The sequence below is a fragment of the Lithobates pipiens genome, unplaced genomic scaffold (genome assembly GCF_037356315.1).
Source record: "Lithobates pipiens isolate NorthernLeopardFrog02 unplaced genomic scaffold, aLitPip1_a1.2 Scaffold_23, whole genome shotgun sequence".
NCBI lineage: Eukaryota > Metazoa > Chordata > Amphibia > Anura > Ranidae > Lithobates > Lithobates pipiens.
In genome coordinates, this window is record NW_027507785.1 from 30,070,304 (window position 1) to 30,084,552 (window position 14,249).

Here is a 14,249-nt window from a genome sequence, read left to right on the forward strand (position 1 = left end):
CAGGCGTTTTATCGCTAGAAATGGCCTCTGAAAAGCGCCTCCCATTCATTCAAGTGTGTCTTTTTACACTGGGGCGGTGCTCTTGCTGCACATTCCAAAAAGTTTTGCAAGCAGCATCTTTGGGGCCAGCTGGGAGTGCTGTAAATAGCACTCTCAAAACGCCCTGCCCTTTGCAATGAATGGGCTGCGCTTTCAAATCGCCTTAAAAGCGTTTTAAAGGCGCCGCAAAACTGGACTTTTTCCCATTTTGTTTGGTAAAAACTGCCTCGCTAGCAGCCAAAAACAGTGCTAAAGCGCCACTGAAACGAGTGGCCCTTTAGCGGTAGCAGCACAAGCGCTCAGTGCGAAAGGGGTCTAAGGGGTTATAAGCTCTAATGAGCAGGGCCCTCTGATCCCTCCTGAATTGAATTGTATTGTAATTGTACTGTCTTCCCCTATGTTGTAAAGCACTACACATACTGTTAGCGCTATATAAATCCTGTATTATAATAATAATAATAATAATAATAATAATAATAAGGGGTTGATTTACTAAAGGCAAATAGACTGTGAACTTAGCTTAGTAAATAAGTTAAAGCTGCAATTTGTAAAGAGTACCCAATCACATGCAAGGAAAATTTTTTAAAAAAACAGCATTTTTGCTTGCACGTAATTGGATGCTCATTTTCTAAGCTCTGGAGCAACACAAAGTATCACAAAGTATAGCATACGGGTGGAATAGGATTGAAAAGAGATAAAGAGGTGTGAGATTTCTATTGGGCTTTAAAAATGAAGACTTTTTTTTTTCCAGGAAAAGCAATAGCTGTGCCAATTTTTTTTTTGATGTTTCAGTAAATTTAGTGAGCCATTTCTAATGTAAGTTATTCTATTAATTACCTTTTTTTACCATCTTTATTAAATCCAATCAAGGAGCTACATCATTAAAATCTCGGGGACTCAGTTATGACGGCTATTAGAATTTTATAAAGGCGCGTTATTCATACCTAGTGCACTAAAACACAGGATCCTTTTCCTTTCCACTTTTTAATACTTATTTGCTTGATTGAGCTTGTAAAGGTTGTATCACTCCTCAGCATCCCATTCCATTCACGGGTGATATACTTAATAAAATAATACTTTTTTTCTAGCGTTACATTTATTTTACGCCCCAACACTTTTTTTATTTGCCGATGCAAAATTTTATTGGGGAGCGATCATTTAATTTTAATGAGCATATTTACGTTGTTGATTGTTGAAATGTAAAATTGTAGAACTATAAAATAATTTTAGCATATTGCTTACATTCTTTTTTGTGTGTGTGTGTATGTGTGTGTGTTGGTTTTGTTCCAAAAAAAAATCACGCCCTGAGCCCACCCAGTTGTGTGAACTAATATTCGCTGATGTCTTCCTGCTTCTCCTCCCAGCCAATCAGGAAGCAGGTCCTGAGACCTGATTGACCTGGGAGTCTTAGGACTCCCAGCCAATCGGGTCTCAGGACTCACTTCCTGTTTGGCAGGGAGGAGAAGTAACGGCCCGGCTCTTCCCTCAGCAAGCTGCAGCAGGGGGAAGAGGAGTGGAGGGGCAGCTTCCAGGAGTTCTACCCCAGATCCAGCACCACCCCCTAAGGTAAGGACATGGATGCCTGCCTTCCTATCCAACCCGTCCGGATGGGGGTGCTAGTGTGAGTGAGGGGACCAGGGGAAGCTTCAATGAGCTCTGACCCCTCTGACACCAGGTGACGTCGGAGGAAGGCGAGGCCACTTTACATTCCTTGTAATAGGAATAAAAGTGACACAATTATTTATTTTTTTAAACAGTGTAAAAATAAAAAATAAAAGGAAAAATAAATAAGAAAAAAAAATTAAACGTGCCCTGTCCCGCCAAGCTTGCATGCAGACGCAAACGTATATGTGAGTAGCGCCCACATATGAAAACAGTGTTCAAACCACACATGTGAGGTATCACCGCAATCGGTAGAGTGAGAGCAATAATTCTAGCCCTAGAACTCCTCTGTAACAGAAAACATGCAACCTGTAGAGTTTTTTAAATGGTGCCTATGGAGATTTTTAAGGGTATCAATTTACTCTGCGTAACATCATCTTTCACAATATAAAAAAAAAAAACACTGGGCTAACTTTACTGTTGACTTATTTTTTAATTTAAAAAAGTGTCTTTTTTTCCAAAAATAAAGTGCGCTTGTAAGACCACTGCACAAATACGGTGTGACAGAAAGTATTGCAACGACTGCCATTTTATTCTCTAGGGTGTTAGAAAAAAAGATGCATAATGTTTGGGGGTTCTAAGTAATTTTCTAGCAAAAAAAAAGCCCTGTTTTTAACTTGTAAACACCACATCTAAAAAAGAGGCTCGGTCCTTAAGTGGTTAATAGTGGGAATGCATTAGCCACTTTCTGACAGCTCTGCGCAGGATCATGCATATATACATAGTCCCGCACTTCTGCCTGCAGAGGGCGCAGTTAGTGTCAGATTAATCACTGCAATGTAGCACTTCCGCTATAAGTTGGTGACCACTGCCATTACTGGTATAAAAAAAATAACAAAAAAATGTCAATAAATATAACTCATAGTTTGTAGACGATATAACGGTCGCGTAAACCAATCACTATACGCTTATTGTTTTTTTTTTTACCAATGTAGCAGTATATATATTGGCCTAAATTGATGAAGACATTTTTTTATTGGATATGATTTATAGCAAAAGGTAAAAATATATATATATATATTTTTTTGTTTAAGGCACACAAATTAAAAAATGCAGACGTAATCAGATACCACCAAAAGAAAGCTCTATTTGTGGGAAAAAAAGGACATCAATTTTATTTGGGTACAACATCGCACGACCGTGCAATTGTCAGTTAAAATAACGCAGTGCCGTATCACAAAAAATAGCCTGGTCATGAAGGGGGGTAAATATTTCAGGGGTCAAGTGGTTAAAGTAACAAAACACTAATGCCACGTACACACGATCGGACTATCTGGCGGACTTAGTTCCGGTGGACCAGAGTCCGCTGGACAATTAGACCGTGTGTGGGCTCCGGCAGACTTTTTCTTCCCAAAAGTCTGGGGGACTTTGAAAGAAGTCTTTACACAAAATTGTCCGCTGTCTGTGTGCTAGTCCGCTAGACTTTCCAAATGAACAGACTTGCCCACACACGGATTAAAGTCCGTTCATTTTGAACATGACTCCAGGTAGATGGGACTAGCAAAGGAAGTCATTGTCGCCACCTCCATTGGCGAGATTGACACCTTGCTAGCCCCGTCACCTGGTATAGATCCGAACACGCAGCCGGTCACGAAAGTGGGTGGGGACGAGCGAGCGACCCCCACTCCTGAATCGTACCAGGCCACGTGCCCAAAGCAACCCCCATGTTGAGGGCGCATGGCCTGGTACGGTTCAGGGGGGGTTCGCTCGCTTGCCCCCACCCCCTTTCTTGACCGGCCGGTCTGCATGCTCTGATAAAGGTCTGGTATGGACTTTGGGGGGACCCCCACGCCGTTTTTTAGGCGTAGGGGTTCCCCTTTAAATCCATACCAGGTGACGGGGCTAGCAAGGTATCAATCACGCCGATGGAGGCAACGACATTGACTTCCTTCGCTAGTCCCGTCTACCTGGAGTCACGTTCAAAATGAACGGATTTTACTCCGTGTGTGGGTAAGTCCGTTCATTTGAAAAGTCCGGCGGACCTCCGCCAAAAGTCCGGCGGATTGTCCACCGAAAAAGTCTGGGAGTGTGTGGGCAAGTCCACTCCTTCGGAAAGTCCGGCGGACCTCCGCTGCAAAGTCCGTTTCGGCAAAACTCTGTTGAAAAGTCCTTCGGAGTTCAGTCCGACGAGAAGTCCACTCGTGTGTACGCAGTATAACACTCCCATTGGTTGTGCTCTCAAACTGTAAAACCATCCAATGGCTGGTGTCATAACTGATCACATGTGCAGCAGCATGGCAGTTGTAGATTAAACAGAGGCAAAGATGGCAGCTTCCTTGGCTGAAAACGATAGCTGGGTATACTTACACTTTAAGTCTTGTAAGTTCTGGGGTGAGGCCTCCATGGATCGTACTTGCTTTTCCAGGACATCCCACAGATGCTTGATTGGATTAAGATCTGGAGGACTTGTCCAAGTCAGTACCTTGAAGACACCTTCTTCCATTGCTCTGTGGTCAAATTCTGATCCTCATATCAAGTTACTTTCTAGATGGTATCTTACTCCTACTAAACTAAACACATTTTATCCCTCACTTTCCCCACTCTGCTTTAGAGGTTGCCCCTCAAAAGGAACACGTCTACATATCTTTTGGGACTGTCCCCACATAAAAAACACTTGGCATAAGGCCAGCACTATCATAGAAAAAACACCACAAATGTGCCTTCTATTTCTCCCTATACAAGATATCCCCATGATTACTACAAGGCTAAGCCATACACTCTTCAGCTCTATTCATTGGGCCATAGCCTATAACTGGCGCTCCACTACGGTACCTTGGCCACAAATTCTCAACCGCATGTTGCACATCAAACTCTCGGAAAGAATTCACCACACGCTATATGACACAATGCCCCTCTATCAAAAGAAATGGATCCTCTGGGATACCTCCTCTTTGATTTAGACAGGGAGGACGGAGGGGAGGCGCGGGAGAGGAGGGGAGGGGGGGGGGGGTGAGTGATGAAGCGAATCTCAGTTTTGTTTTCTTGTCTTGCTTCTTACCCTTCTCTCCTTAAAAACATTTATGTATTTGTATTTTTTTTTCTTCTCCATACTCCAATACTTTTGTTTGGCCTGATCATAACACTATGCAAATTTTTTTTTATCTCTTCTTCTCGTCTGTCTGACTAACCATAACCCTATTACACTTCCTGTACATCATATAATGTCAAAGATATTTGTATATTCACCTGTACCATCATTGTAACAGTTTTACACCTTGATCTTTTCCATAAAAAAAAATGTTTGTAAACAAAAAATTCTGATCCTCACATGCCCATTGTAGACACTTTTGGCTGTGGACATGGGTCAGCATGGTAATCCTGACCGATCAATGGTTACACAGCCCCAATACGCAACAAACTGTCATGGACTGTGTGTTATGACACCTTTCTATCAGAACCAGCATTAAATTTCCGAGCAATCTGAGCTCCAGTAGCTCTTCTATTGGATCAGACTACATGGTCAAGCCTTCACTACCTTTGTGCATCAATGAGCCTTGGCTGCCCATGACCATGTCACTGGTTTTCTGGTTTTCCTTCCTTGGACCACTTTTGGTAGGTGCCGACCTATGTAGACCAGTAACATCCCACAAGATCTGCAGTTTTGGAGATGCTCTGACCCAGTCATCTAACCATTACAATTTGGCCCTTATGAAAGTCACTCAAATCCTCATTCTTACCCATTATTTCTGCTTTCAACACATCAACTTCGGGGACATGTTCATTTACCTAATATATCCCACCCACTTTCAGGTGACATATAATTAATGTTAGGCCGCGTACACACGCGGGGACTGTTCGCCCAACTTTGTCCGTCAAACAGTTTCGGCAAACAGTCCGCTCAAAATTAGCATGGACGGACATGGCCACACACGACGAACGAACAGTTTGCTGAAACCGTGCGCGATGACGTGAACGGCACGTACGACGGGACGAAAAATACGACGTCCTATACACTGCATTATAACTTTCGGCGTGTAAATCCTTTCTGAGCATGCGCGGAACTTAGTTTGACGAACAAGCCTACACACGAGGGGACTGTTCGCTGAAACAAAGTTTCAGCGGACAGTTTTTCGGAATTTCCGAAAAACCTTGTTCAGCGGACTGTTCGCTGAAACTGTCCGCTGAAAGCCCACACACGAGCGGACTGTTTGCTGAAACACTGTTCAGCGGACAAAGTTGGGCGAACAGTCCCCGCGTGTGTACGCGGCCTTATTCACTTTACCAGTCAGTTGTCATAATGTCATGTTCTGATCAGTGTATGTAATATTATTATTATTATTATTATTATTATTATTATTATTAAAAGTTTAGAAAAACTCTCTTTTTTTTTCTAAGGGTTAGATATACAGTGTATATCTATTCCCAATGTCAGCTCACAAATTCTAGATTAAATTAGAAATAGACCATGAACAACATGATAGGATTCTTGAAATCAAATAGCATTGCCCTTACTTTAATTTGCTTCTGCAGGACAAAAATATACCAACATTTCCACCGAGACGTTAGCTGCACCTGCCCAGAAACATTAATACTGAGCTCAGAGATGGAAAATGTCATACCCAGTGCCCATCACAAAAGGTGGAGAACATTTGGGATCACCTTGTGTTACCTTCTTCTTATTGAGCTCTTCACAAAATGTTCCCATTGTAAAAAAAAAAAAATTTTACTTTGTAATAAGTTTGTGATTGGATTTATTTTTTAAAGGGTCAATCTGCCCCAAGGGCAAGTTACAGTACGTTAACAAGTTCTTTGCCTTTTTAAAGTTAAAGTGTAACAATGAGCAAATAATGACATACATGATGCAAACTATTGATAACTTTTACAGAGCAGTTTTTGTTTTTCTCCATGAAAGATTTTTTTTTTTATTACTTGGTAATCCTGTCAGTAGATCTGTTACGTTCCCATTTACTTTTTAAGACCAACCTGTCCGTCAAAAGTTTCAGTTACAGAGGTTGTGAAATACCACTCAACATTGACAAGGGAGTATACTGTGGTCACAGCTTAAAAAAAAGGTTAGCAGGAGTTAGACTTTAATTTGGTTGTCCGCTACTTAACCACTTAAGGGCGGAGCCTCTTTCTGAGATTTGTTGTTTATAAGTTAAAAACATTTTTTTTTTTTTTTGCTAGAAAATGACTTAGAACCCACAAACATTATACATTGTTAGAGAATAAAATGACGGTCGTTGCAATACTTTCTGTCACATCGTATTTGTGCAGCGGTCTTACAAGCACACTTTTTTGGGGGAAAAAAATAATTTTTTAATTAAAAAATAAGACAACAGTAAAGTTAACACATTTTTTTTTATATTGTGAAAGATAATGTTACAGTGCAAAAAAAAATAGCTCTAAGTCAAATAGTGCAGTAGTGATGCATATAGAATACTGGAACATTCTAATACTCAAAAGTAAATATTAAAGTCCAACATAGTGCAATAAATGAATATATAAAACAAAAATCATAATTGGAGTCCTGTAACATAAATCCAATCCTTAGGGCAAGGCTCATCGCTCCCCACATTGCTTTTATTTTCACGTGATCGCTATTTTAACCATTTTATGCTTGTCGGTTTCAATAAACCTACCTTTTTTGACCTGCACTATTGGAGCACTACCTACATTAGTGACACAAAATTCCCTTGAATCGAAACATGTAAGACATCACCCCCTGAGGAAGATACGAAATTCCCTTGTATCGACACATGTAAGACATCACCCCCTGAGGAAGATACGAAATTCCCTTGTATCGACACATGTAAGACATCACCCCCTGAGGAAGATACGAAATTCCCTTGTATCGACACATGTAGGGGAAGGGGACAGGACGGCACACTTAGCAGATCAGCTATTAGGAATGATCAGCATACCATCCCGTTACCGGCCAGTTTCAACCATTAATTTTTGGTTGATGTAGACTGGCGCACTGAAGCGCCTGGATATTGTGAGTACCCCGTGTGGGACCTGTTTATTTTTGTTTGTTTGGAGCAATTTGAACTTTGCACAGTGCTCTATTTAGATTTCCATTGACTTATTTGCTTTAATATTGTTCATCACTATATGAATGCACATTGTCACTTTATTATTTGTCTATTAAAGCGGGGTTCCACTGTCTCCAAGCTTTTTTTGGGGGGGGGGAAATGACAATGATTATTATATTTAAATTTATCACTCACTTGTTCCATTTTAAAACACTGCTGCTGCCGGTTTTCTGCTCATATAAAAACGTATAAATCATTATGCTGCTGGTTGTCATTTTGCCTGTGGGCATATGAAGCCCACAGGCATCCTCTTCAGGGACACTTTGCTGCTGATGGACCAGCATGCACCGCCCGTTCTATCGCCGATCTCGCGCATGCGCAGTTAATGCAAATTGGAGCGCCGACAACAGCTCAGGTTGCCATCACAACGGGCGGCGTCGTAGGAAGTCCCGCCCCATTGTGATGGCAACTGATCGCGCGATAACTCGCGCCTGGCCGCCGCACAGGCTCCTGTGAACAAGAAAAAAGTATCCCAGGAGACAGTGCGGCACAAAGGACCCCGCCCATATCCGCAGCAACACCGCCCATATCCGCAGCAACCCGAACCCGGAAATGGCCAGTAACTGAAGAATAAAAAAGGTACATGAAAGGTACAGGTCCTCATTGTATATCAGAGCTACAAATAATATTAGGGAGATATTTTTATAATTCGGGTAGAGCTCCACTTGTTATTTTATATATTTTACATCTTATATTTTATACATTATTATTACCATGGTGTAGAGGAGAGGATATATTTTTACCAGTTCAGAGGCTTTATGCTTATACCTTTGATAGCGCAGCGTTTTAAATGCGATTTTTGTATGTGCGTGCGTGTTTGCACATGCATTTGAATATACTGTTGTAGCTGTGAGAGACATGGGGGAAAAAAGACCGGGACTCTTCAGAAATGATCTACATGGTACCGTGCAGTTTCATGCAGGTGCTGATGCGCCCCACAGGTTTGCTAAAGAACAGCATGTTTCTGTGTGAGTTGGGAGAACGAGCGTTATGCACGTGCTCCCAACCCACATGTGTGTGAACCTAGACTAAGCTGCCTGCACTCCAAGAAATCCAGCGTAGTATGAATCGTTATTGTTCCACTAGGAGGGGAGATTTTAGAGGTAGAGGATTTGTGCTAAGAGGGGTGATTTTGAGGGGGGGGGGCATTTGAGCTGGGGGAGATTTGGGTGATGGGGGGGCAAAGGCTTGTGCTGAGAGGGGGGATTTTAGCAGGGAGGTGGATTTGTATTGGGAGTAGGGGACAATTATGCTTAGGAGATACGCATGTAGATTGGTGCTCAATGTTTTTGTGGGGAGATTTATGTTGACACATAATGTTCATACATCTTGGGGAAGGGGGGCACAGTTTGTCAACTTTGTCCTTGGCTCTAGATGACCTTGTCCCGGCACTGTCTCCAGCTTCTAGAGGGATCCCACATATATGATATACAGTATACTTAGTTGTATGGCCATTGCAAGCAGCCAGGTCAACCCTCAGACTACACAAATTTCAGGGTATATGTGATTCCTCGACCAATCTGTATTCTGCTGTGAGGATGGTTGCCATAGGCCGGACCCTCCCACTCTCCTGGTTGTGCCTGCTCATCCCCCCTTACTCTCAGGAATAATTACATGCTGGACCCTCACTTTTTCTAAGGGTCAACAGCCAGGTCCACACAGGTAATACTTTTTCTCACATTCTCCAGTTATTGGCTGTGGACAACATCTCCAATTCACAAATGCACAAGGAGACCAGATCTTGAGGATAGATTTCTTTACCGAGTGTAATTAATTAGCTAAGTACCACATCAAGTCTTGGTCATCCCATTGAAATATCCAAATACAGGTAGAAGTAAGGTTCCCCTACCTCGTGCTAAGAGAAACTAGTGTCTCTGGCTCTAGACAGAAGTGGTTTACCTGTCTCCTCTTCCCCTCTAATGTCCCCTATGTCCCCCATTCTCCCTGGAGGGGAAAACCATGGGGGAAACCAAGTCCGTCCAGCCTTCTCCCTTTTCTCAGCTCCTCTAAAGGTGGAAATTACCTTCTCCCAAATGTTCAGAAAAGGGACCACCTCAAGCAGCACCTCCCTTAGATGGGGGAGAGCAGGAGCACCACAGCAGTCTAGTCCTCTCCTCTTTTCCTCCACGTGTCTCACCCTCAAAAACCCTAAAACCAGGATTTTTAATTTTACAGGTATAAAAAGGGATGCTAACATGGTGGTACTACATGCAGTAGTAAGTGGCAAGTGTGTCTTATTACTAATACATGTCGCGGGCCAGTCTAGAGACTTTTAATCAAGATGGCAGAAAACTGTAGAGCGCAATATGGCGATGAGACTCTCAGTAAGACATTTGAATGGTGTAAACGTTTCAAAGATTGCCTTACACTCGTCAGTGATGATCCCGGTGGTTCCCAGCCCACAGCAGTCATTCCTGTGAACATTAAGAATTTGGAACGTCTTATCCTGGATAGTTGATGCATAACCTGTTGTGAAATTGCAAATCTTTCTGATGTGAATCAGGCTATCCTAGGATGGTTCAGGCGTACTGACAAATCTTCCTATGCCGAAGATTTCCAGGCATTAATTAAATGCTGAGATAGACTATAATACTAAAAGTATTGGGATGCTTGCCTTTACACACACATAAACTTTAATGACATCCCAGTCTTAGTCCATAGGATTCAATATTAAGTTGGCCCATCCTGTGCAGCTATAACAGGTTCAACTCTTCTGGGAAGGCTGTCCAAAAGGTTTAGGAGTGTGTCTATTGGAATGTTTGAGCATTCTTTCAGAAGCACATTTGTGAGGTCAGGCACTCATTTGTAGAAGAGAAGGCCTGGCTCGCAGTCTCTAGTCTAATTCACCCCAAAGGTGTTCTATCGGGTTGAGGTCAGGATTCTGTGCAGACTTTATGAACCTTGTTTTGTGCACTGCTCCAAATAATTTGGTGGAGGGGGGTTATGGTGTGGGGTTGTTTTTCACGGGTTGGGCTTGGCTCCTTAGTTACAGTGAAGGGAACTCTTACGGCGCCAGCATACCAGGACATTTTGGACAATTTCATGCTCCCAACTTTTTGGGAACCACTTGGGAATTGTCCTTCCTATTCCAACATGACTTCACACCAGTGCACAATGCAAGGTCCATAAAGACATGGATGAGCGAATTTGGAGTTGAGGAACTTGATTGGCCTGCACAGAGTCCCGACCTCAACCCGACAGAACACCTTTGGGATAAATTTTAGTGGAGACTGTGAGCCAGGCCTTCTCGTCCATGTCAGTGCTGGACCTCACAAATGTGCTTCTGGAAGAATGGTCAAACATTCCCATAGACACACTCCTAAACCTTGTGGACAGCCTTCCCAGATGAGTTGAAGCTGTTATAGTTGCAAAGGGTGGGCCAACTTAACATAAAATCCTACGGACGAAGATGGGGATGCCGTTAAAGTTCATGTGCCTGTAAAGGCAGGCATCCCAATACTTTTGGTAATATAGTGTATATGAAAAATGCATCCAACAGATAAGGTACCATCAAAATTCTAAATATACAATGCAAGTTCACTTAATTGAAAGAGTAGAGGCAGTTTCTTTTCTCCTTCTTTCAATCAATAAAGTCAGCTATCATCCATTTGGTCCCCTTGTAGTTGGTTGGTTTTCACTACTCAACAACAAGACCCACCAACCTGCAAAATTATGTGCCTTTTAATTTGTATTGAATATGTTTTCTTCAAGTTGGGGATACCAAGTTTTTATTTATTTTTGTATTTGTAGCTATGGCAGTTAGTTTAGCGCTATTGATGTGTTTTTATAGGATACGCTTTATTAAATCAAGCAAACAGCATATCATATTAAAACACATCATTTTGTATTACCATGAATTCCAGGGATAGGTTTCAAGCCGACAGACAATTATAATGCTGCATACAGCATATCCTGGTGTTTTACGTACAGTCGTTAGTCATGCTATAAAGACTATTTATAGTAAGATCTGTGCACACTTATTGGAAGAACAGCAGGGTAACCGGCTTTTGGCTGAATTTTGCTTTTTTTTTTTGCTTGTATTTACTTGACTGAGAGAGGAAGAATAATCCTCTAAGGAGACACTAGATGGAAGCAAACTGAGTTTTTATTTTCCAATACAAAGAAATGAGATTTGCTGTATGAGACGAAGGGAGCAGCATGGTCTTACAGCAGTTACAAGGAGCATTGTTTGTAAAAACATCCGCAGACAATAAAGAAGAGCTCAAAGCAAAAAAAAAAGACCAATAAAAGAGCAAATAAAAAAGCAGCTAATGTTGCAATACTCTAACTATGAAGCTGCCCCTTGCAGTATCAACTTCTACCAGTAGATGTCCTCAGTCTTCTAGGACAGTCTGCATCATTTAACGCGCTTCCTCTGAGGCCAGGCTGTCATCAACCCGCCCCCAGCCTGTGACTGGACAGTGAAGGAGAAGCAGCACAGTGATTGGCTCATCTCTCTGCATTCTTCGTACACATCTACAGTGCCAGGACACGGCAGGAAAATAGTGCTTGTTTGTGAATGCAAATTTGTTTGTGTAAAAAAAAAAAATGCATTTTTCTTTGAAGGGATAAAAACGGATTTAAAATCATGAGATATATTTTCTGCAAACCTTTTTGATCTTTACGGAATATAACAAATTAAGTTACTGACAATATGCCTACTACAGAAGATTTCATTAAGCAGACAATGGAGATCATTTATAAGTGCTGTATTAGGTACAGACTTTCGCTCTGAACTTTAATGGATAACTTTCACAGGAAGGTTTTGTTTCACTGTGCTGTAATTAGTACCTTATAAAATGTGATTTTTATTTATGTATTTTTTGATGAGTGAGATAAGGCCATTGGCAGGAAATTTAAATATCTTCTGTCCGTTCTCAGAATTGCCTATTTTAATACAGAAGGGTTCATCTTATCTTTCATGAATATGAAATTATATAGAATCGAAAATGATTAGATGCATTCGGAGGCAGAGATATTACTACCGTTCACTTTATCTCTTTACAGAAAATGATTACATGTAAAATGGAACAAAACTGGGATTTAAAAGAATCCATTTGCTTAACTCTTAACGGGATGGTCACCAATGTGTCCAGCGTATTTTATACACTATATTACCAAAAGTATTAGGATGCCTGCCTTTACACGCACATGAACTTTAATGGCATCCCAGTCTTAGTCCGTAAGGTTCAATATTGAGTTGGCCCACCCTTTGCAGCTATGACAGCTTCAACTCTTCTGGGAAGGCTGTCCATAAGGTTTAGGAGCGTGTCTATGGGAATGTTTGACCATTCTTCCAGAAGCGTGTCTTCCAGAAGTCCAACTGTTTTTGGACGAGAAGGTCTGGGTTGCAGTCTCCACTCTAATTCATCCCAAAGGTGTTCTATTGGGTTGAGATCAGGCCAGTCAAGTTCCTTCACCCCAAACTCGCTCATTCATGTCCTTATGTCTCTTGCTTTGTGCACTGGTAAGCAGTCATGTTGGAACACTAAGGGGCCAACCCTAAACTATTCCCACAAAGTTGGGAACATGAAATTGTCCAAAATGTCTTGGTATGCTGACGCCTTAGAAGTTCCCTTCCCTGAAACTATGGGGCCAAGCCCAACCCCTGTAAAACAAGGCCACAGCATAATCCCCCCTCCACCAAATGATTTGGACCAGTGCACAAAGCAAGGTCAATAAAGGGTCCTCCTGTCCCTTCTGTTGGCGCTATATAAATCGTGTATAATAATAATATAATAATAATGAGTGAGTTTGGGGTGGAGGAACTTGACTGGTCTGCACAAAATCCTGACCTCAACCTGATTTAAGACCTTTGGGATGAATTAGAGCAGAGACTGTGAGCCAGGCCTTCTCATCCACGTCAGTGCTGGACCTCACAAATGTGCTTCTGGAAGAATGGTCAAACATTCCCATAGACACACTCCTAAACCTTGTGGACAGCCTTCCCAGAAGAGTTGATAGCTGCAAAGGGTGGGCCAACTCAGTATTGAACCATACAGACTAAAGCCTCATACACACGATCAGAGATGACCATTCGTTCGTTTTTTGTGATATGCTAGTCTCATGTCGAAAGTGAAGAGGTTACTCACCATACACAAATTCTCCTACAACAGAATACAACTTCAGAAGTGACGAAATGTGTTGAATAGTTTTGTATGCATTATTTTGTTTCTGAGCATGCGTAGTCTTGCTCTTACGATTTTTTCGGATGAAAATCGTACTAATTAAACAAAAATTGTATGTTGAGTTCACATACGGCAAAAATGCTTTGAAAATTCAGCTTTTGTCGGACGAAAAAAATCAGAATTGACTGTCAATAGCACCATTCTAACGATCCGAAAATCGGCAGATTGCTCGTTGGATGAAATTTTACTTCCGATTTTCATATCGTGTGTTCGGGCCTTTAACCACTTAAGGACTGCCGCATGGCAATGTACGTCGGCAGAATGGCACCGACAGGCACAAGCACGTACATGTACGTGCTTGCCTACCAGCGGACCACCCCTCCCG